Source organism: Odontomachus brunneus, unplaced genomic scaffold (genome assembly GCF_010583005.1).
Source record: "Odontomachus brunneus isolate Ranch 3 - 2012 unplaced genomic scaffold, Obru_v1 Obru_scaffold_180, whole genome shotgun sequence".
Classification (NCBI taxonomy): domain Eukaryota; kingdom Metazoa; phylum Arthropoda; class Insecta; order Hymenoptera; family Formicidae; genus Odontomachus; species Odontomachus brunneus.
In genome coordinates, this window is record NW_022639630.1 from 416,286 (window position 1) to 442,068 (window position 25,783).

A 25,783-nucleotide genomic window follows, 5' to 3' on the forward strand; every position below is an offset into this window, starting at 1 on the left:
GGGGGGGGGGGGGGAGGGGAGTGTGACACGTAGCTCGCGATGCGGATTTTATAATTTATATAATGGAGCGTATTAATAATCTCGACAAAAATATATTTATGTCGGACATCCACGGCCAGTTATTCGAGATCCCTCGCGTCCCTCTTATCACGTCGGAGATACCTCGTATGATATTGCGAGAGAGAATTGCTGGGAATTATAAAAGTTTAACGACATTATCGATAATCGGACACATACATCTTTCGCCGGGAGGATTTCGGTTTCAGATCCGATTTAGACAAGTATCTCACCCTTTCCTTTCTCTTCCCTCTGTTGTTCTGGAAGAGTCTCGAGCGGGAGAGAGCGGGAAGGAAGGAGAGAGAGGATCGTCGCGAAAACGCGACACGTTCGTTCGCCGGGGCGGCGCGCGAGAGGATCGACAGCGCCGTAAAATCGGAACGACGGCGGCGTGACTTGTCGTGGGTAATTTTGCAACGAGAATACTCGCGATGCACCTGGAGGGTGCACCGTCGCGCCGAGCCTCGAACGGCTGTAACATCCGCCGCGGTCTTTGACCCGGCCGGTGCGCCGGCTCCGGAAGCTCGCGACGAGACTGCGTCGTGTTTCGTGGCCAAATAATCGCGAATCGAAAAGCGGACGATAAAGTTGAAAGAGAGCGCGAGAAAGGGACGGAGAGAGTGTCGCATTTTTGTTTATTTTTGTATTTAGACCGCACACGTCTCCGATGATGTGTGTGCTAGAGACCCTATAATAAGAGTCTGGCCATCAGAGGAATTCTGGCAAAATTCTTCCAGAGAAAGATATATATTTTTCCTATCTCTTTCTGCAACCTATCCTTTTCTGACGCGTTCACACATGCGCCTCAGTGTACCGCTGCTCTGATGTTAAGCTTTGAGAGTAAAAGCGAAGAAAAGGTTAATCTCTAAAAGTAAAAAAAAAGAATTGCCATAATAAAATATTGTGAAAATGGGTGGATGTTCAATACCGTTTTGTAACAATTCGTCTAGGAAAGGTTATGTTGTGATACAAACATTTCTTTAATAATTATTTCCAATGTTTCAAATGTTTCTTTGATAAATGCATTCTGTTGTGATTCAAATATTTCTTTAATAAATGTTTCCTTTATCTATTTTATTTTTTTTTTCAAAGGAAAGTGTTACTGAATATAATATATTGGCCATTGGTAAATTATTGCTGCTAAGTAATTGTAGTACTTTTATAAATAAGTTATTTACTGAACAATTTACTGAACAATAATAATTTATCACTGGTTATCTTATTACAACTAGTAATACTTTTCTATAAAGGTTGTATTAAACTTTCTTTCATTGTTTATATCTGAACAATTATTATACAAAGAATTTTTTACACTTTTAATTTTTACAAACTGTTACATAAAACGAATACACCTTATATTTCATTCTTTTGCAACTTTTATTTATTTTGTATTTATTAAATGCAACATAATTTAATAGTACGGGTAAGGTTATCGTGATTCAAATATAAGCAGGAGTAGCCAGAAATTGCCGGACCAATCAAAAATTGCGTTCTGATGGCCAGTCTCTTCTTAGAGGGTCTCTAGTGCGTGCTAGCTGCGAGCGCCGCGAGTGGATTTTCATTCGATTCCGTGACGTTTCTCGTCATTTACGACTGACGTTCGGACTGAATGTCCCAAAATAGGGAAGACAGAGACAAATTATCCCTTTGGTGTATTTATTTATGGTAATACTTTATTTATTATGAACAGAACAGCGGTAAACAAATCGTAAAATGAACCTTTTAGAACACAGGAAGAGTGTAGCTATGTTCTGATAGATATTATATCTCACTAAGAAGAGAAAACTTGGTTGAATTAATCTGAACGAACCAAATGCGTTTCGTTCGAAGGAAACAGAATTTCCGGTTCTTAGAACCGAAATTGCCTCATTTCGCTTCACTACTCTGCATCTTGTATTTCATCCAATTACTGAGTCGCTTGAGCTTGCGAGTATATTCTAGAAGGGGGAAGGAGAAGGATTAAATGTATGTATAAAATTATATACTCGTATATCAAATTACATAATTATAGAGGTGTGTAAAATTATAAATATGCGCAGAGCATTTATATTATTATATTTGTATTTATGTGTATTATACACACGGAAGAAAGAACCTGATTAAATTAAATTAACATGACATATTTCGCTAAACCGGTTTTGGTAGAAATAAACAAAATTTCTAATTATTGTAATCAAATATTCCGGTATTCACAACACTGGTTAAGCGGATGGTACATAGAAGAACTTAAGAAGACTTCAGCAATAAGAAAATTGATCAATCACAATCGATTATTTTTTGACCAAAAGAAGAATCATGGACGGTGGTTGATTAATTTGCTCACTGCTCAAATTCTACTGCTTACGTTTTTCTGTATATTTTCGGTTTTACAACATATGTAGACAATATGCCCCAGATCTATCAATTGGAGAAATGGCGTAGCGAATAAGACAGTTAATCACAATCCAAAGATTCCGGATCCTCTCAGGCGAGTTCTTCAAATACAATATAACATCCAGTCAATTAAATAGCTAATTTCAAGCAAAATAATTCTACACTGACATATCAAGAAAGAACTTTCAGTTAATAAAAAATAATAAAATTTGTAGTAAGAAATATAAATATAATTTCTTTTTATTATTTATTATTATTGCGCATATATATAGCTAAATTTATTCGGTTACCTTAAACAAAACGCATGTAATCAAAATTATGAGTCATAAAAAATCTGTCAAATATGTTAATGTTTAATATATCCATATTTCAAATTAATTCGAACGACTTTTTTCTCCATATAATAAATATTTCCCATATAGTATATTTTATATATTTTATATATTGTATATTGAAAAACATTTGGTTGGATTAATCAAATTTCTGGTGAAAAATATAAACAAATCAGCAAATTCTAGATGAAGTTACTAAAATTCTTTTCAAGATAACAATATTTCTGGTTAACTTGAATATAATTCTAGTAACTTTAATCGTAATTTCCTGATTTGCTCATATTTCACTAGAAATTTGGTTATTCCGACTAAAGTTTCTTCTGTGTATACTTCTAATCCTACGGATTTAGGCTTGTGCTTTTGTCTCGTTCTTTACACGCTAACTTTACTACTTTTTGTAACAATACATGTACGTTCCACTTTTTTAAGACATCATAGTACACGATCATTATTATTTACTCAAACTTTTTTCTCTGTGCATATTATATTTCATTGACAATTTTTTCACTATTTTAAGAGGAATGTTCCGTGAAGAATTTTCCATACTATTCCACTCTCAAATGTATTTAAACAGAACGCACTGCCAACATAGCCGTTGAACCAATCTTACCTGGTCATTCCCACTTTTGCATTTGCTTCTCGCACGGGGGAGCTATTGCCGCCTGTGTGTAACTGACAGATAGTCGCACAATTATCGATTACCGTTCGAATCCATCCGGAGATACGATAGCCGCAATAAAATTAAAGTCGCGCCGCTATCGCAATGGTAGATTATCACGTCTATGCTGAGAATTCCGTTAGCCGCGTTGCCCGGCGCCGCGGCCGCTCGTTTGTGGGGCCTCGCGGTTTCGGCCTCGGAAATGACCGCGAGTAAAAATCGCTGGCCGCGTCGCCGAAGTGCATTTCGGCCGTAATGCAATGCGCCCTCCATTACGGTTATGATTTAACGGGCGTTCGCGGCATACCTCGCGTGCGCGCTCCGCGGAAAACACGCGGGGAATGGCGCGGAACGCGCGCGCGCGTATTCCGCGTTCGACGAACTTCTCTCATAAACGGCATAAACGCGGCACGAAAGTTGCCGCCAGCGGTGCTGGGCTGTCTCTCTTTCTCTCTCTCTCTCTCCTCTCTCTTTCCCCCTCTCTCTCTCTTTCGCTCGCACGCGCTCGCTCTCTAGTGTAATCGCCCGAGGTGATGCGCGAGTAGTCGTTGCAACGTCGATATTGCAACGATCGGGCCGGCGATCCCCCGTTCCGATCGTGTTTACGAGTGACGCATAAATTAGGGTGACAATTATTTCGGAGCTGTCGTAGTTGTGTCCCGAAATACGCACATCGACGACGGTAACCGGCGGACAGACAGCCAGAGCGTCGATATCGCGGGCGGAAGCGGTTTTCGATGTGACCAGTGATTAATTAGTCCGCGAGGGTCGCATTAGAAAAACTACTCAGTCACCCGTCGAGTTGCGTCGCGTCGCCGCGGGCGTATGAGTAATTGCGAAATTGCAAAAATGAAGATTCGCGCGACGGGGTTGCGAGAGTGCGCGCGACACGCCATCAGGCGTTGAGAGATAAGATTCTCAGGTTCAGAGACCAGATCATAAAATATCTATTTTTGCCGCCTAGCGAACGTCAAGTATAACCTCTTTTGATTTCAAGTAACGTTTTTCTTATAACAAGTGTTCTGTGTATGACATCGTTTCAACTTGAGAATAAGGAAGGCTTATTTAGCGTTTGAATACGCGTCCGGAATACCGGTTTCAGTGCTTACACACGTACTTAGCCCTAGACACTCTGCTTGTTTTGGTCTTTAAATACGAATATTTAAACTTTCAACATAGGATATAGGCAGGCAGAATATGCGTAAAGTGTACGGTAAAGTTCGACCCACTTTACTCAGAAAAAAGTTTTGAATTCAAATTGGCGTTGTTGATTACGCATATGTAAGTTCCCCCAAGACTTTCCAAAGAAAATGGCATATTTGCACTTTACTAAATGACGCCACTTATTTTCACTAAATAAAAATATTAATTTGCAATGCAATTTATTTCTTGATAACTTGCGATTGATCTTATTGATGATTTCAAAATGTAATCAACAAGCCAACTGATCCAATTTGACATTTAGCTGTGCCAACTGTCTGATAATCCATCAGACACTTTTGAAATCCAATTCAGTTATCTTTCTTCCAACATTTGGAAATGTAGTTGCGATTCGTTGTTGATTGAAGATGATTTTGTTGTTGCAAATTGCCATGGTTCACAATTCATTTGTGAAAATAAGTGGCGTCATTTAATGAGGTGTAATTTTAAATGGGCCGTTATCTCTGGAACGGTACGTCCCTCCACTTCGGAACTCGCGTATTCGTAATCAGCGCGCCAAAAACTGTAAAATAAGACCAACTTGGATTTAAAACTTTCTCTGAATAAAGAGGGTTACTCAGTTTATAGGCACTTGGCCGCACTCTTTGGCAGATATTGTACTAATTGATTTGTAAGAATTGCGTAGGTAAATAAGGTTAGATGTGGCTCATGATATTCATATTGATTACACAGAATGGCGAAATGGAGATAAGAAAGAAATATAAAAGGATTATCAAAATTTCTCTTAAATAACATCTGATATGAAATATAATATGAAAACTTAACTATAATTTCTAGTGAATTTGTCGCATCAATACAACTAAGAATGTAAAGGAGAGTGGGAAAATAGTGACAGATTTTTCTCCCTCGTGTAAGCTATTTTCAAGTTGTCGAGATCGGATATTTTACTAAAACGATACTTTCCACCTTTAATTATACGAAAAACTTCAGTACAATATCCATAAGACATATGAAATAACTAAATTTTTATAGAAACTAAAATCTGCATTTTCTCACTATTTGTCCCAGTGTGAGGCAAATGATGACAATCATGAAGAACTCCTAAACTTCCATTCAGTCTCTCTTTTGATGATGTGTGACTAACTAAAAATTGAAATATAATTCCTTTACTGTTATATATAAGAATTTTATTAAAACAAATGATGTATAAAATCTAATTTTGGTGAAATAATATGACGTGCTTTTGGAAAGCGATTTTTCAAATTATTAATATTTTCTGTATTTAAATCTAGTTTAATGGCATTTAAGTTACACCCAACAAAATAAATGGGAAGAAATGCAATTCAACTAACACTGAATAAGTCAAGTAACGTTATTTAAAATTTGTCGCTCTTTGTTGCCCCAGGAGTTGCTTTTTCTTTTAAAACACTTAAAATAATAAACGAATTGATATATACATAGTCTTAGATTACACTAGAAGAAACACATTTCGTACAACGTTGAACAGATAAAATTTCTTTCAAGAGTTCGAGAGTCAAAACAATCTAAATAGAAATACCCGAATAAGATTCAGGTTTTACTTTGTTTTAAAAAGACCAAAATTTTAGGCTTCTTTATTAGTTACGTTTGGCTTAGCAGTTTAATTGTTTTTTTCAAAGATAATTAGACGTTCGAGAACTTACTCGCTATTGACAGTGGTAGTAGTATAGACGCGGGAAATATAGGAGAAATTTAAACTATCACTATTTGCCCCCCTCTCTCTTCATTGAATGATGTAAATTGTGTTGGGTGCGCATCCAGACATATGATACCTTTGTCTCATAAAGAGCTCATAGAGATAATGAATGTTATTTTCAGGCGGCGTTCGTCGCCTCTCACGTATGATAACGCATCACCTATATGTTGTTTAACATATCGGTATAAAGCGTGTCTCGCTCATGTAAACTAACTCGGTATTTCGAGTGTTGTGGTCCGTCGCAGTCGATTTGCCACTTGGACGAATCTCCAGTGAATGCGTTACGGTGAGCTCTCGCCTCCTGGCGAGCTGCGTTTCGTGCCTCCTCGATCTCTTCTTCGTGCGTTTCTCATCTTGTTTTGTCTCGCCTTCTTTCGTTCGCTCTCGACGACGCCGTCGCCGGATGTGTGTGTTCGCCTTTCCTATTCTCGCTCATTATCTCGGGATACGTCACGTACCGGCGGTACCGAGTGCAAAGTTCCTCCTTCTTACTCTGGTATTTCATTTTTATGTATCCACCGCCGTACTTTTACGTATATACAGGGTGTTTCAGACTCTCCTTCGTAATTTTTGTAGGAACGCAGAACGGATTGAGGTGAGCATAAAAGTCCTGTACCATTTTACGATATTCGCAATGAATCTCGAGATATTAAAGCAGATTTATGCATTATCATGTAACCATTTTCTTACATCAATAACTAAAAATCTACGTAATTATTTGCAAAATAATAAAAGGTTTCTTTTGCTCAATTTGAACTAATGTACAAGCACATATCACTAACTACAACTCATCTACCATGTCGCGCGTGATCATTCACCAATCTTCTTTAATTAATATCTTTACTATTATTGCGAATGTCGCAAAACGGTACAAGACTCATGTTCACCTCCATTCTACGACAAAAATTGCGGAGGAAAGTCTGTGACACCCTGTATACACACCCATACATACACGCCTTAACGTGCAGCATCGCGTGGCGAACTCGGTGCCGTGCACCAGTCGCCGGTGTGACGGTTTCGCGTTTTTGCGACGGAGACGCTAGGGTTCTTCGCGTGCTCGCGTGACCCGCGACACGTCGCTTGACGGGGGTGGCGGGCGAGCGAGGGGGCGGGAAGGGGGAGGGGAGAAAGTGCTAACTCATTAATTGCGTTTTGAGTCGGACGAAAAGTTTGATTAAATTTCGCGCTCGCGTATCTCGGGAATTTTCAAACACGTGTCCGCCTTTCTTTACGCATAATAATCGTCATCCTGTGTTCTACGAGTATTGTGTTGCATTGTTTGATGTAGCGCCAAGCGCTCGCGGCCGGAATTTCGGCGAGCTCTTTCATTTTGCGATGACGATGGCGTGTGCGCTGCACGGAGCATTGTGTGCGTCTCCTCTAATTTTTTACCCGCTAGCTTTGGCCAACCGCGAGATTATTTGATCCGCCGATAACACAAATGTAAAAAGAAACGTTCGCCTGTGGATTTTTATGCGAATGATGAAATAATAGACCGCAATTTTCGAGTAAGCGTCTTCTGAATATTTATGCATGGAAACGACTGGCGTTTCCTATTAAAATGTGTTTTTCTCGTCCAGGTTGTCCAGATTTCGGCGCTCATGCTTCTCTCTTGTCTGTCCCTCTCTTTCTCTCTTTTTCCTCTCTCTCTCTCTTTCTTTCTGCTTTCCCGTCCCTTTTTCTCAATTTCTCATTTTCTCTATACCAATTGTGAACTAAGAACAACAATAAAGACTAAAAACACGAGAGCTGCAAATTATCTACTTGCACTGTCTATGTGTTGAACATTGTCTTGACCAAGAAATTTTTTAGATCTCATACATTTCGCTAAGGAATAGGTACTTAACCACCAAATATAAGAAATGCAAGAAGACGGAATCCAAGACAAATTTCTATTCGTTGTTATTGAATAAAAGTAAAACGCCGAGAAAAAACGAGATTAACCCCGCATGATTAAGCTTAATCTGTCATATCGTACACTAGAGATCTTATCTTATTTAATTCATTTTATATTATTAACGTTATATACTCTGACTTTTCATAATACACATAAACATTGTATACTTCTATGAAATAACTTTATTGTAACCATTACTTTTCGCTATTAACAATATAGCTTTTTCTTGTATAATGTATATTTCGTAGAGTGCTGGAGAGGACTTAATCCTATAGTACCTGATAAGTGATTCCTCTCCCTTTTCCCTTCTGTCTCTTCCTTCCCCTCTCTATAATTGGCTTAATATACATTGAAATAATGTATGCTAAATATACGCTTAGCCTCTCAATCAACGACTGATGTATTGCATTACCGTATAGTTTGAAACATTTAATGAAACCCGGTGTATGTATAATATCTCTGATAATAATAATTTCTGATTCACGCTACGCCAGGTAAACCGCGCATATGTAAACGTCGTAGGAGTTAGCTGTTAATTAGTTTTAATTGCAGTCGCCGATGTATCGTGTCGCCTCTCATGCATATGCAAAAGAGACACGACGTTTTCGCGATGCGGCTGTCGTGCGGCCTCCAACTTGACAGATTTCTTTCCCGGCAACGACGCGATGACTTCGCGTAGGGAAGCGAAGAGCCTCTAGATTTTCGGCCGGTTTGCGTCGAAAATTCTGTGGGAGAAGGCCTTCTTCTAGGTCGGGGAACTGTTAGGAGACAACGAATGGGACATAAACGTCGGCGTTCCGCTCGCGCGGCGAGACTAGTCCCGATTTAGCCGACGAGGACGAAGGACGAGGGGGGCCGAGCGCGTGAGAGAAGCGTGGAGAATCCCCACGGCCTTTCAGGACGCGCGTTCGGAACGACGTTTTAGAAACCTTACGCTAAAACGCCGCGGTGCTACGCCTCGATCGCGTCTGTCCGCCGAACGAGCGCCGCTCGTTTTTGTTCACGTGGCGCGCACGGGCTGCCTCCAGCCACGCACGCATGCACGCACGCACTCACGCATTCGTGGGTATACACACACACATACACGCGCATATACACGTAGGCATCGTAAAGGCGAATTTACACGGTCGCTTCGGGTGAGATCGGTGGTGCGCGCTGGTGAATCATCCGCGGCGAACGCGCTCTGGCCGAGCGGGTTTTTGTTTAGACGTCGACGTTGCAGCGTCGTCGGCAACTGCGACGGTGAACAATTCGATCGCGGAATATTGAGAGACGCGGATATTTCATCCGTGATTTCTGCCCGGAGGCCGGGAGGAAAAGAATTCGGGATCGCGTTGCAGCGCGAGTGTGCAGGATGGATAATATTGTGTGCGCGAGTGGGATGAGAGATTGCACATTGAGTTCCAGTAAAAGCTTATTAGGCAACAACTCATTAGTTTTTCTAATCGTTAACATCGTGTCTGGATACAGGTATATACAGTCAGTTTGTAGATTACGATACTTTACGTCTGCATGTAGATGTTACTATGTGATACAACGTAAACTATGTGAGATGCCATCTGTATAAATAATGTGTAACTCGAGTCAAAATTTTGATCCCATTTTCAGCCTTACTATTCTATTAAACATCTATTTTGATATCCCCCTCTGAGACTTCCCTTCATCAACCTTTTTTTATTCTATTCAACCTAGTCGAATCAGTTTTGATCCTATTTTCAGTCTCACTACTCCATTCAACACAGTTTGATATTTTTGTCTATAATATTTTAAATCTATTTTGATGCAAAAGAAAGTGAAAAAGGAAATTACGGGCATCATGAGAGCCAAAGTAAATTAGTATCATTAGAATTAAACCTACTTTGCTAACTTACTTTACTAACTAAGCTCTTATTGCTATGAATTAAAAATAGTTTAAGTAAATAAAAAAAGAGTTTGATATGTTTGTTACAAAACTTTTCCGGGCATACTTCTTAAGAGGTTAAAGAAAATATGGCTTGATCAAAAATGGATTAATAAAAGTTCATATTTTTAAAACTTATATTTTAAAATTCTGATATTAATTTATGAACATCCTAAATAAATTCGAAAGAGTTTATAAAATTCTCTGCTGACATTCTTACTTTCAGAATTTTGTCATCAATCTGTCACATAATGAAATGAAAATTTCATGCAATTTATTTTTTTTAAACATTACGTTTATAATTAATAATCTATAAATACATAAATACTACAATTATATCTTATAATTTATTTTTTTCTCTATATTTCAATATAATTTACAATATTCCACATAGTTTAGATTGTCTGCACGAAAAAAGAATGTATACATGCATCACGTAGATAATACGTAAACAATCCACGTAGACGTACTCCTGAAATCCACGGCGCAACCTTGAGTATACATCACTAGAACTTCCGACGATTAACGACCTGATTTTATCGGGACAATAAATAATAGAATGATAAAGTTTGAAAAAAATAGGTAATGTAGAGGAAAAATTTTCTCTTTTTTATAGAGTTTTATTCAACGCCAATTAAAAATATAAAATGCTCCGTTATAAATTTTGAGTTTTTTTTTTTATGAAAAATTACAAATCCGTTATTTCGACTGTTTTGGCAGTTCTAATGGTAGTTTTGAATAAAACTATTGTAACTTTTCATTATTGACTATCATTTATTTTGACTACTTTATATATCATAATATATATTGCATAAAAATTCTATTATTAAAATACGTAATTTTATCTGCCACACCTTATAGTGACCTTTTTCCTAACTCTATAACTTTAAGCGTTCCGTTATGTTCGCATTATCATAGTACGCCAAGAACTGGAATTTATTGTAGATTTACGTCATCTTTTATAACTCACTACGCGTGAATACGTGATATTTAATCCGTCTGCGCATTTCTCTTCTTTTCTTTTTTATCTTTTCAAAAAAATTACTTGAAGAGTTTATAAATAAATAAATAAATATAATAAAATGATTATTTAAAAGATTACATTAACTTTAGAAACTTTAGGACAAATAACTTTTACTCATCAGTAACTTTTACCGAAGTTCTCTCTATAGCATTTACTTCATTGCCCATTGAAATGAATACTATTGCTTTTTTTGCAAGATATTACTTGAATAAATAAAAATTATTTACTCTTTTATTTTAATCAATAATTATAGATTATCACTATTCTTCTAGGATTCAGAACTTTCTAGGATTAGAATTATATAAGTAAAAATTATTCATGCTACCTTTCTAGAATTAAAGGATTTACAAATAAATATCGTATAATATATCGTATAATATAATATTAGAAGGTTTAAATAAAAATATATCATATTATGTATCTAAACATGGTGAGAATGATTAAAAAGACTGATGAGTTTTGGCTCAGTGTTTAATTTCAGTTAAAGATTAATGCAGCGGAACGCAGAACACGACGTGTCGGTTTTGTCACGTGCCATCACAGAGATTGTCTTTGTCTAGCTTCATGCAACGTCGAATAATTCGTTTTCATCAAACGCCGCGCTTCCGATCCCCGCTGCTTCGTCATTTTCCTCGGTCCTCGGAGCGTTGTGACGCGAGAGAGCGTCGAAAGCGCGCCGTGTAAATTCGCCTTAAGCGTCGACGATCCTACATCTCCCGGCGTTAGGACCCTCGTCGTGGCCGTCAACCAGCAGCAGCGGGCGGGAAGGAGGTAGAAAGGACGCGAAGCGGGGAAAGGGGACAGAGGACACGACAATGCCCCACCCCGGTTTCTGGTATCGATCTGCCGCAACGAAAGTCGAGATACCGGCGTGGAAGTATCAGCCGGACGGATAAGTCCGAATTATATCGGCCCGATGTAGTGTGGTGTATACACACGTGTGCACACATACACACACACACACACATGCATGACATACATATATCCCTCGGTGGCGCGTAATATGGCCGCGTGTATGGCGCGCGCTGCGGGTCCTTCCAGCTGCTACCTGACTCGACGAAGGCCAAGCCGGTCTCGCTGAACGACTTTTGTCTCGGAAACGTCGGTTACTCGCTCTCTCAGAGTGCCGCAGCCGTCGATTCGCAGCCGAGCGCGTCATCCGAAAGCGGCGTCGGGTTATCGCCGCGCCGACCAATTATTCCCGCCGGTAAATCGGAGTCGTCTCGTTCTCGCGGTGCCGCCGGTGGCGCATTGTCGCTGTCCGTGAAGGGAGTGAGAGAGAGAGAGAGTGAGAGAGATAGGTAGAGAGGCAGTCGCGCAGTCGGAGGGAAGCGGGTTTACGCAGCGGGACTGGGAAATAAGTTCGCCGTTACGCGCACGTAAAACGTGACGGATTGATCTACTCTCTCTCTCTCCCCTTGGAAGGAGCGCGCCGCCCGCGCGAGATAATAGGCGAGAGTCGCAGAGGAAGGTGTTGTCGAAATCGCGGAATGCGAGGTAAGCGACAATTGGCGCATGAACGCGGTAATGACGCCAAGTTCGATCGCGAATCTGCTTTCGCGGCGAGAAATTCCGGGGGAGAAATTCCGGGGAGAAATTGCCGCGAAGAAATTCGGGGAGAGACGTTCGCGTACTCCTTGCGGCCGGATATCGCTCGTTGAATCGGAGGAATCTCGACGGAGGAACACGGTAATGCAAACACGCTAACTCTCTCTTCGCTGATGGAGCGTTTTATCGTTTCACGCTGCATCGCAAAACCCGTCGATACCCCGTCACACGCAGGTAACGATCGAGCCCGTGGGGCTTGCAAATCTCTTTCTCACTCTTTCCCCTTCTCTCTCTCTCTCTCTCTCTCTCTCTCTCTCTCTCTCTCTCTCTTTCTATCTATCTCTTTTGCGTGTTCTTTCTCTCTGCAGTTCTCGAGTGCTCAGTAGAGCGTCGGTTTTTGCAATCTCGCGCGATAATTTGCAAAAGATTGAAAAGCCGGTGATGCGCACGCGTGTGCGCGTGCGCGCGGCCATCGCTCGCCGTTAAAACCATTGAAAGCATCGAAAGCATTGAAACGTGATCTCTCCCGGCCGAGAGGCAGGCGGCATGCAAAGCCGACAGCTGCGAGAGTGCTCTCCGTAGCAGGTATGATGTAGGTAGAGGAACGATGTGAAATTATGGCATCGGGAGATGAGAGCGAGCGCGCTCATGCGTGTGTACACACACGCACGCACAGACACATGCGCGCCGCTTCCCGCCACGTGTGTAAAATGTGTGTCCTCCGCTTCGCGCGTAATGCACCGGGTTCGCGTCCTTTCGCACGTGCGCATGAAAAATCGCGCGCGTTCCTTCGCGGACTCGCGCGCGGAAAGTTCCGGGCAAAACGTCGGCGCGATCCCATCAACACGGTCGCGTTGAGTATGCGAAAAAGTTAAATAAACGCCGGCAATGTATCAACGCCCACTGTCGTAAAAGTGGGCCGATCACGGCTGTGTGTGTGCGTTTCAGAGGCGGGGAGGGCGCGCGTGATCGCTGCGCGAGAAAAAGCCCGGGGACAGCGTCGAACGGTCGCTGTCGTGTTATTAGCTTCCATCGTGGGTAAAAATAAGGCGAGCGTGGTACGTGGTGTGCGTGCGTATATATGTGTGCGCGCGTACGCGCGCGCGCGTGAACACACGGGGTATTTCCGAGCAGGCGTCTGTTCGATGAATCACCGGAATTGAAAATAAGAATGAACCGCCGGTTTCGATGTCGTGTGATGCATTAATCCGCATTACGGAATTATTTATTATCTGCTGAAAATGAATGACGGAATCCGCGGCTGGGGGAGGGAGTGGAGGAAGAGGAGGAAAGAAGAAAGAGAGGATGCTGGTTACATTATGGTGTAACGCGAAATTGCGAGATGATGTGAAATTAATGATGCTACAAACATCGACATCATCGATATCGCGAATTACATCGTGCACTATACGCACACACATCTCGCGCACTCATGAATACCACATTACATCCCGCTCTCTCTTTCTCTCTTTGGCGTAGAGAGATCACTATTCTCGTCGTCTGACACATGGCAATTCCGAGAAAAATCCTGTGCCCCGACTGAGCGAGGCAGACTCGTTCGTAAAGGACTCGGCGACTTTCGATATTCGTAATCGTGTAATATCGAGGTACGAACGAGAAAACCCAGATAGACTTTTATATTTGCCACATAGAGAAATATGCTTGGATTAACATGAAGTTTGATTTTAATGGACAAACCGTTTTAGTTGATGGATACAGAATATCCTTGTAGTTCTTATGACTTAAATTTTGTTCTAAGAATGAGAATTTTCGCTTCTTCTAGTTAAAATGTGTTTGTCCATTATAATCAAATTTCAACACAAATTAAAGTGTCAACACAAATTAAACTTTTTTCCGTGCACGATATGCACGAAGCAACGCTGAGTAAAAAATATTTGACATTTGATATTTTTTTTATAACCTTACATGCGTATTGATACAACTTTTTTTGTTAGAATCACAAGAATATAGTTGGCGTCAGAAGTGAGAAGCGTCTATAATTTTAGTGAGATCATTTTTTCTCGATGAATCAATGATAGAAACTTTATAGTTTGTTTAACAATATTTACTTAATAGAAAAATATACTATATTGAATTAATATTATTGAGTTAATATCACACAATGATAAATATTTTTTGTTTTATTGATGCATCAGCAAATTTTTTAAAAGTTGCTTTTAGATTTTTATCTTACTTTTTGCGTGGCATATTATGGATGAATTGCGATAATTTTTTCGCATTTTTTTCGTATACGTAAATGTGACAGTAAATTTATTGGTCAATGTGTAAAGATTGTATTCCTGAAGAGCAATTCATATGACATTTATATTTATGATATAGGATGACAAAATGTATGGAGAGAAAATATTGCGGTAAAAAGCATAACACAATTTTTATAATCTTAGATTTTACAGAATTATGATCGAAATCACTATATTTGTTTAGAAATATTATGTACGCTTGACTTTATATTATAAAGTTATTGCAATTGAATGTTTTTTTATATCCTGTATCTGGGTAGATCTTAAAATTTACTATTTCTACGATAATTTATATTACAATTTTATTATAGACCAGCTTTACAAAAAATATTGTAAAATAATATAATTTTAATATAATTTTGACTACAAATTATTTTCTCCGCGTAGAAGTACGAAAAAGAAATACAAAAAAGATAATTAAAATTTTCTCAAAACAATGTAAAATAATATAAAAATTTGAGTGCAACTTTTAGTGTATTTGTTGCTGTATCAATAGAACAAACATTTTACATGGTTGTAATGACATAAATTTAATGCTTAATTTTGTGCAATATTATTGCTTCTTAAATGTACTTAAGAGGATTGTAAAGTTTCGATTATAGGTTGTTTCACGTCGTGATAAACATGAAAGTCTGTCTGGGTGGGAAGACCCGAGTTCGTCGTTTGCGGACTCTCGAGAGGAGCGGTTTCAGGTGTGAGAGAGATCTTCTCGTTCCGCCCACTTCGAATATCCCGCCTGTAGCAGACACACTTAATCCGCGAAATCTCAATTCCCTGCTTCTAATTACATTTTACGTGGAATTGATCGAACTGTTGTAAAATTCGCGCTTACACACTTGATCAATTAGCCGGTTTGCGATCCGATGGACACGAGTCTGTTTGCAGCGCGTCGAAAATCACACGTTAACATCGTGCGCGATCCGTTAATGTTCGAGATTAAATTCTACTTGACTTCGGAAGGCTCGCAATTTTCAGTAGTTCGTCGTCTTAACGAAGCAGTACACACCGCGTCGTCGCTCGATGTGCTCGTAAAAGCAATATAGACGCGCACGCGCTGATGTGCGCGGCTCTACATTCTCTCTCTTTCTGTCTATCTATCTATCTCTGTCTCTCTTTTCCTCTCTCGTACCCTCGCTCTCGTTTCGTCTCTCATCTGCACTTATCAGTTAACACATTCCTTAATTAAACGAGGCGGTCGCGACGTTAGGGAAAACGAATAACGAGACACGGCAACTACGAGAAGCTCCGACTGTTCCCCGTATGTGCATTAGCCAGTGCGCGCGAGCGCACATACGTAGCGTAATTGCACCGCTATATAATTATTAAGTGTCACGCGTGGCATACGAAAGAAGCACCTTTAACGACGTAAGTGACTTCAAAAGGCGCCATCACCGTCGCTGCCAAAAAAGCATTAATGCCGGTTTTTATCGTTCCTCTTTCTCGAGGGAGAGGAAGAATAGTCGGAGAAGGATAGAGAGCAAGGACAGGTGCCTCGTGTTTTACGTTAATTGGTACGTCGTGTAAGTGAGTGCCGATAGGCCACGTGTTTTAATTTAATAGGTGCACACCACGCGCGCGCTGCACACGTGCGTGAGATGGCTCGCAACGACTCCCACGATCGTCCACATGCGTTCGCAAGTATACGCGTGCGCGACCACGCGTATGCACCGAATGCTTCGAAAATATATTGAACTTGAAATATTAGTGTTCTCGTATTCTCACGAAAACCAGCGCGATGTAGTAAAACACACACACATACACAGATGTAACGATATACCTACATTTTCCAGACCGTAATTTTGGTCTTGTATTAACCCTATATTGAGAGAAAAAAATATCTAAAAATAAAGTATTTTTATTTGGTATGTATATTAATAAAATATTTTTTAAATAAGAAAATATATATACGTTTTTTTTAATCTTTTCATGAAAGCAATTGTTGATTATCGAATTTGACAAAACTAATTGAGAAATTCGAGATACAACACTTTTTAACACAGATTATTGTACTATTATTATTTTATTAAATATATGAGAAACATTTCTTTTGTATAAAAAAAAGAATAATACACATTCACATATAGAGACGATATTGCAACAGAAAAACAAATTACATTTTTGTAAGGAAATTAATTAGTTTTTTTCTTAATATACATTTACGATATATTAAAAAGAAAGAAATCAATACGATGAAAGAAATAATTATGTAGCATGTGTTCAGTCGATTAATAAGTTTAAACTTTCTATAGAATGTCTTTTACTAAGTAATAAAGAAAGAAGAAATAATTTTTCTGATACTACACATTTTGATACTATAAATGCTTAATTAATATTCTTTTCACTATATAAAGTTGTCCTTAAAAAAATTGCTCCTCAGAATTATTTAATATTCAATTATTCTCTCTCTCTTCTCCCCCCTCTCTCTCTTATGTTTTACTTGCATTTAATCTGCATTCTTAATTAAAAAAAAATAAGGTGTTAATTATATATTTACTGCAGATATAGAGTGTGACAGACAAATATTAAATAATTAATACGTATCCCAAATAATGAGATTAAAGGGCAAATAAAACATATTTGGTTTCTTTGTGATCTTTTTCTTTTTTTCTCATCGGTGTTTGAAAATGTGTATATATAAAGTATCTATATATCTAAAAATATATGATGTGATGTTGCCGGCATCCTGCGTCTCCTGAGTTTCTAATGTCAGTAGCATGCAATTGACTTCGTTATGACATTCCGGATAGTAGTTCGTGGCACTGACACTCGCGTAGAAAAAACTTAAAAAATACATATTAATTAACGCGATGTCGCCAAGTATCCGATTAAATATTTCAAGAGCCAACGGAATATCTTGTGGAAATGTGATGTAACATTCGGTTACGGGAAAGTATATAGCGGCTAAGACCAAAGCAATACCACAATAATATCAAAACGATACTAAAACAATCGACAAGAAGAGTAAATTGATCTTCATTCGCCGACCATCGTTGTACATCATTAAACGCCGAGCGATCACAGCAATCAAAACATTCTAGACTTTCAAGATGACCAGACATACTTTCACGCGTCGTATACTTTTCCGAGTATCTATTACATTTCGAGCCGACAAGCGACACGTTTGCTACAGACTGCGTGTATCGGTACGTAATTTTTATCACTTCTCACAGGATAATTAAGATAGTTGGTCGGCTCTTTTGAAATACTTAATTATGCTCGCGTCAACATCGCGTTATTTAACACGTATATCTTTGATCGAATCGTAACTGAACAAGTGTCAGCGCCATGACAGAACAGCCAAGATGCTTGATCGAGAAGTCAGGATAGAGGACGTGGGTAGCGATACATCACATTTCCAAGATGTGTAAAATTATTGATTACATAGCAGGTTTTCGCATTTTTAATGTACGCTTCATAAATTTAATAGGAATGAAAAGATACCCCCGAGTTGAAATTTAAGTACTTATAATAATTTGATAAAGAATTATAACTTTGTGAATCTCTGATTATTCGTTATTCTATACATATATAATCGTTTGCATAATATTTGCGACACTTTTTTAATTCAATATTAATTACAATTTTGTCTATTAAGTTACTTTTGTGTTCACTTCGTATCTAGTAGTTTGACAGGTCTCAAAGCTCTCAATATGCAAGTTCATAGAGATCCGCAATCTTGTTAATTTCGCATATTCATAAATTCCTTAAAAAGAAGAATTACAAACTTTATATAAATGCGCAGAAGAATATTATACTTAATATATTATTTTATTCAAGAAACATTTATCTCTCTCTCTCTCCCTCTCTCTCTCTCTCCTCTTCCTCCAAATAGTCAAATAAAAGTCCACGAATATAAATGTAATTAATGTTCTTAATCAAACATATCAACTAATTCACAAATTATACACACACACGCACAAAGTAACCCAGATTCTCTTCCGCAATTTTTATGGAAACGCAGAACGGATTGAGGTGAACATAAGTCCTATACCGTTTTACAATATTCGCAATAATAATCGAGATTTATCTCTTTATCTTATTTAGAATCTTTATTGTGATTCTTCAAATTCGACATAATTTACACGCTGAGAAAAATGCAATTTAATTGATAAAATAAACGGCCATTTGCCTTCAAAGAAATATTTTCTATTAAACAAATTATGCGTTAGTGCAACAATAAATTGAATTATATAGTTACTTGACTAATTAGCAATTATCGAATTAATTGATAACTTTTATCGTAGGAACGATATAATTGAAACGTTCAATTGAAATATTTGCTTGAATGAATTTTGTCCGCAAAGTCTCGTTAACTCACTTTTTTCTCAGTAGAGAGTTAAAATGTAAAGCCAAAATTTCAACTTGGGACTTCTCAGGGAATCTTGCGTGTTAACTGATCCGGCGCTTGAACATTGTTCGCAAAGTAGTTACGTCCACCACATATTACCCAAAAGTTGGCCGAACTTACACCTGAACTTTTCGCACAATGCATGAATCGCGAACGTGTATGCGTATATACGAGTCGCAATCAGCTGTCGTCGTTTTTTCTTCTTGTTTTTGTGTCTTTCCATGCGTTGTCACTCTCGATCTCGCATTATTTATATTTATTAATTCTTGAATAGATATTTGGCGGTGAATAGATATTTTTGGCACCTTTTAGTAGTAAAATAGAGACGGGTCACTTATGTCCAACACATTTTTTCCTCAACTATAAATTGAAAAATACTGAGAAAATTCATGTAGCTTCTTTCAAATTTCAACTAATAGATTATCTAAAAATAAATAACGTTGTAGATAATTTTTTAAATCTTTTGGTTGGAGCATCATTTAGTCGATAGACATTTTTTAAACCATGTTTTGGAATTTATTACATCAAGCAACATTTTTGAATTTAATCTCACTTATATAGAGTGTTCCAGACTCTCCTCCAATTTTTATGGAAACATAGAATAAATTGAGATGAAAAGTCCCATATTGTTTTACGATATTCGCAATAAATCCTGAGATATTAATTAAAGAAGATTTATGAATGATCACGTGTGATATGGTAGATAAGCTGTAGTGATGTCGTCTGCATTGTATACTTATACCTTAGATCAAACTGAAGAAAAAAAGTCCTCTACTATTTTACAAATGACCACATAGATTTTTAGATATTAATTAAAGAAGATTTGTACATTATCGCGCACAAATATGTAACAATTTTCTTTCATTAATAACTAAAAATTTACGTGGTTATTCGCAAAATGATAAAGGGCTTTTTTGTTCAATTTGACTTAATGTACAAACATACAACAGCACACATCACGACTACAGCTCATTCACTACATCGCGCGTTATTATTCACTAATTTTTTTTAATTATTATCTTGACTATTATTGTGAAAACGATATAGAACTTTTATGTTCACCTCAATCCGTTCTACGTTCTCACAAAAATTGCGGAGGAGAGTCTTTGCATACATTTGCTTGCATTTGAACTAATAAAGTAATACTTACTTTTTTATTCAAACTTTTATAATTATTTCAATTATTTTTCGAAAATAAATAGAAATTTTTATCCAAATTAATATGAACTTTAACAGGAGATACATATTACACGTATATATCCGCAGTTTTCGCACTTCGCTATGCATTCTCGAGTTACGTTATTTCCGGCCAGCGGATCACACTGCGCGACGGACACCCACGCGAAAAGATAAATTGTTTCCTTAACAAGAATCTACGAAAAAAGCTACTTCGTTTAAGAAAGCATAACTTTTGTAATTTTTCTTAACTCTCCATTGCTCTTGTCTGAGAGAAGCGCTTAGTTGAAATTTCACCGTTTTTTTTTACATAAATGTGGCGTAAAAGTTGAGTCTACAACTTTCTGACTTTTTACTTACAACCCCCTAGATTATATTTGTATGGTCGTTTTTTCAATTTCGCTAGTAGAACTTTTGCTAATAGACTCTGAAAGTGTTAATGTGCGATAGACTTGAGCGCTACGCGAGTCGCGCTGTTGCCAAACTTAAGTTTTACTCTGGCAAATCAATAAACTGATCAATGTTTTAATACATTTTCTCGTTTCTACAAAACTGTGTCGATGCAATGATAAGTAAATGTTCATTTAAATTTAACTGAATCATTTATATAAAATGTATTTATTACACTAAAACGTTCGGATAGTAACATGTGTCAATATCGCACTAACACAGTGACACATATACAGGCACGGCGCGGCGCTCATATAAGAGTATTAATATTTGTCAACCAAGCGAGAACAATAGAGGGAAAGAAAAAAAATTTTGGGATTTTATATTTAAGACCGTAACAATTAATAACAAAAAATAATTTATTATTATTATTGAAAAATGTCGAATATTGTTCGGCATGTGAAAGTGGTGCATTTTTGTATAAGAAGATAAGGCTAAATAACAAAAAATATTTTTACACAACATATACAAAATATATATATGAACAAACTATACTATAAAATATAATAAACAAAAGTAAGAAAAGAAGTAAGAAACAGAAGAAATCGGAAAATAAATGTATTTTCGCAAAAATTTAATTAAATTTAATGTTTCCCAAGTTTGTCTAGTTTAACGATCTGGGCATAAAATTCAAAAATACCACATTAGAGTCAAAGACATTAAGATAACTTGAAAAGTTATTGAAATATACAATATACAGAACAATCTCCGAAGCTCTCATAGAGGCATAGATTGAAGTCGACATAAAGTTCCATACCGTTTTACAATATTCGCAATAATTATCGTGATATTGATAAAGATTTGTGAATAATCACGCGAAATATAATAATGAGCTGTAATGGTGACATCTGTCGTCGTGTGCTTGTAAATTAAGTCAGATTGAATAAAAAAGTCCTCTACTTTTTTCCTAATAACTTTGTAGATTTTAGTTATTAATTAGAGAACATTAATATATTATCGCAAGCAATCACCCGCTAATTTTCTTCATGAAAGCTTCAGAGGTTGTTCTGAGACATCTTATATAAAGAAACATAAAGAATGATGCCACTGGTCCAGGTGCCTTATTTCTGGGCACTGAAAAATGTACTTAAAATGGGCACCAAGTTAAAGGCCTTTTGATGAGCTGATTACAAAGATATAAGTTTTAAAGCCGCCCAGTGTATTGTTCCAACACTACAATCCAAAAAGGTCCTCAAAAATTTTAGGCTAGAAATTTTAGAAATGGGGCACATTTTGGCGTCACTCTTTTTACTTACATAAAAAATATACGTTAAGTAAATAAAGGGGTTACTCGTTGAGTCGATTTGCTCCGGCTGTATTCAGACAGTAACTGATAAATTTTGTTGATCCTCAAATAGTCCTCTTACTATATTTCCCCGTTTTTAAAGTACATATAAAACCTCTGAAATTTCGGGGCGAGAAGAAATACAAAGTTATTGGAAGTGTTCAGACACGAATGATCCGTACACTTTAAAGATTAAGATAACTAGTCGATATAACACCGTTTGTATACACTAATCACGGATCGCGACGCGATATCGAAACGCGATTAGCTCGGAGGTCGAAGTAAAACGACGCCCCTCAGTACCTTTAAACGCTCCATTTTATCAAATACCTCTCTCTCGCTCGCGAGAACAATATAATACACTTCCGAGATAAACGTTATTTTTTTACGTTTGCCCTGCACACAATAGCTGTTATCTGTCCGCTAAAGCGATAAAAGCGCAAATTTTAATGAAAACGCGTGACTTGTATTTCCGCATGGAACTACCGCGAAAACACACGCTTGCTTCATCGTCCTCCACCTCCTCTTCTACCATTCTTCTCGCGAGAGCTCGCCCGCGATATGTCGTTTACATCCGCGAGCAGAAACGAAATTGCAATAAACCGAATTCCCGCCCTAATTAGATGACAAAAGTTCCCAGGAAACTCGTGGAAAAAAGGGACATGCGATTGTACTTCGAAACCGAAACTGCCACACGCGTATTTGTCGCCTCAGCATTCACTACCACCATCACGCGCAGAGCGTTTTGTTCCCTCTCACTTCCCCTTCTTCCCCTACGATCCCCGCATCATTTGTTCTTGGACGAGAAACGGCTCTCTACCTCTCCTTCCGCGGTGGTTTTTCGTGTCTTTTTTTACATTTTGCTTAGACGAGACGCCGGTCGATCGTCGAGAGAGGATTCCTCTCTCCGGCACGGGATAACGAGTCATCTCGAGCGGAGGCTCGTCGATCTTTATAGGCCTATTATCAGGATAGGCCTTGAACACGTGTTCCAGTCTACGAAGATCTGCGCGAGCGAGCGAACGTCGGCGGCGGCGACGGCGGCGACGGCGGCTCCCTTTGTCTTCCCGGCTAGGAAAGGAGATTCCGTGGCCTGCTCCACGTAATCGGTTGAGCATATTTCTAGCGCGGTGACGCAATCGTTTTACCTGGCAGCGGGCGATCGAGAACTCGCGCGGGCATCCTCGAAACTCACCTCTAACCCTTTCGAATTGGATTTACCAGGCCGGGCAAGACTGTGAGGCGGCGAGCTTTCGTCACAATACATCTCGACGATGTTCCCCTTGGGCTAACTAGGCTTACTATTCGAATTGAGAGAGAGAAATAAAATAGAAATACAATGCAAGTCGGAGAAATCTTCATCGGTTGATTATCGATTTCAAGTAGACACGCGGAACTGACGAAGTTATGTATATATAATATTTTCTGGATGTCCGTTCAATTTTTACTCGAATCGATCCTTTTTGCAATATCCTTTTTGCAATCCTCTCTACAATATTTTTTATACACATCTATAAAATAATATATTTATATAATAATGTATAAAGTAATGTAGACAGGTGTACGTAAATTTGGCAGCAACTTTACTAGTCGATTTGTAAAGATTATATCTCTTATAAATGGTTCTTATGGCACTCATAACACAATGTCACATAGAATGACAAAATGGGCATATGAAGAAAATTATTCAAATTTACTCAAAACATTGTATCATAAAATGAAAATTTGAATGCAACTCAATACTTTCACTAAATTTTTTGCATCAAAACAATAAAAATTTTACATTATTGTATGATTAAAATTTATCGATAAACTCGCGTTGTGATAATCATGGAAGTTTATCTGAATATATATTGTATTTATAAAACTAATTTTTTTAGGAATACTTTTATATGTATATTTTTTAACCAATTAAAAATGAAGATTCTCAATTTGTCCTACATGTTTGTTTATACTATATTTATATAGTATTATTATTAGTAACATATTTAATTTTATTCAGTCACGATGGAGAATATTCTTTAAGTAGGCCGGTATTCATAGTCCGATCTTATATTTAAGATCATCTTAAGTATTGTCTTAAGATGTCATGAACTAATCACAGAGCAGTATTCGCATCTTAAGACATTATTTAAGACGGTCTTGAAATAAGATTCGACTATGAATACCGGCCATAGTGTATCATTTATGATATGCCTGGCTGTGGTAAAACTGATTATTTCTAAGTTATATTTGTATGTTTCTTCATAAAATGATACCCGTTAGAGACAGTGAATTTTTTTTGTAGTTCAGTATGTTATCGACATGAATCTTTGATATTATCTGGATTTGCCCATTTTAAAATTGAGTAATTTTATTACTTTTTTTAAAAATCCAGAAACAATTAGAGATATGAAACAAAACTTTTATTTTCAACCGACTTCAAAAACGAATTTTTACTAAATATTTAGAAAATACGAAATAAAAAACTTTTAACAAAAATACTTTTACTACTTCCAAAAACCTTAAAAGTTCTAAAAAGTATGAAACAATAAAAAGTCGGCGCGAAAAAGACAAATTTAGTAGGTAATTAACTATATAATTGTAGGAAGATTAACAACAAAAAAAGTGATGTTACTGATTCAATCAATCAGGTTTTCGCGCTAATTTCTAATATTGTTAGAGTATTAAGAGAAAATTTACACAAGATAGATTTGAAGGCAATTTTTATTGTTATAGATACATTTAATTTTTCTTTTTTAATTCGAGCACTACTGACAAAGTTACATGGAGTAATACTGCGAATAAACATTCACCACAAAAGATCTATACTTTTCAGTTGAATTAATGCTGCACTGGAGGATTTCTTTCCTTTCCTTTCTTTCCTTCGTCGTTATGTTATATACATACTTATTTCACTTTCTAAAGGCAAACAGTGCAACCTGCTTCAACTCAAAGGAACAGACCTAAAATTCTACAAGAAACAGCGAGACGATTGTCATACTTATGTCACTCAACGAAATAACTTTCTTCTGATTGTAATGAATTCGTTACGTATGTATATCAATCTAAATTCACCATCAAGACGAAATGCGAGCTTGCCGCGACCGTATCCGCCTCTTCCGCTGACCTCATCATTCACCCGAGCGCACGTGCCGTCCTTCCGATCGCGAGATACGAAAAAGCCGGCCGTCATCGTTCGTCCTTAATATTCTTTTCGTCACTATATTATCGGAATGCGCATCGGGTGCGCGCAACGTCCGGCATAGTTATTAGAAGTCGAGAGCGCGCCGCCGTTTCTTCACTCGCGCACCATGCAAACGATATTTGCATTCGCTGAATAATCATCAGTATTGGTTTATGAATACTAAGAATTCGCGTATATCAAGGGCGCGCGATTCGCGCCATCGTCCTCTTGCCGCGTTTGCGCTCGGGCTCGCTCGCTCGTTCTTTCCCCGGTTCGGCCGGTGATCGATCGACCCTTCGAATAAGTGGATACGACTCTACGGTTTTATGGAGAATAAGGGAGATAGATAGATGGATAGAGAGAGAGAGAGAGAGAGAGAGAGAGAGAGAGAGAGAGAGAGAGAGAGAGAGAG

The 25,783-nt window shown here is 38.0% G+C and overlaps 1 protein-coding gene across 22 annotated transcripts in view; it reads left to right on the forward strand.

The window, feature by feature from the left end:
- LOC116851603 (bromodomain adjacent to zinc finger domain protein 2B-like) overlaps nt 1-25,783 on the forward strand; it is a 401,190-nt gene that overhangs the window by 217,698 nt on the left and 157,709 nt on the right. Inside the window, exon 1 of one of the 22 annotated variants that reach the window (XM_032831186.1) lies at nt 11,467-12,634. The exons of the other annotated variants lie outside the window; for them this stretch is intronic. The gene's annotated coding sequence lies outside the window, so the exon portion shown is untranslated. Of the gene's footprint in view, nt 1-11,466; nt 12,635-25,783 lie in introns of those variants that run through there. 22 annotated transcript variants of the gene reach the window in all.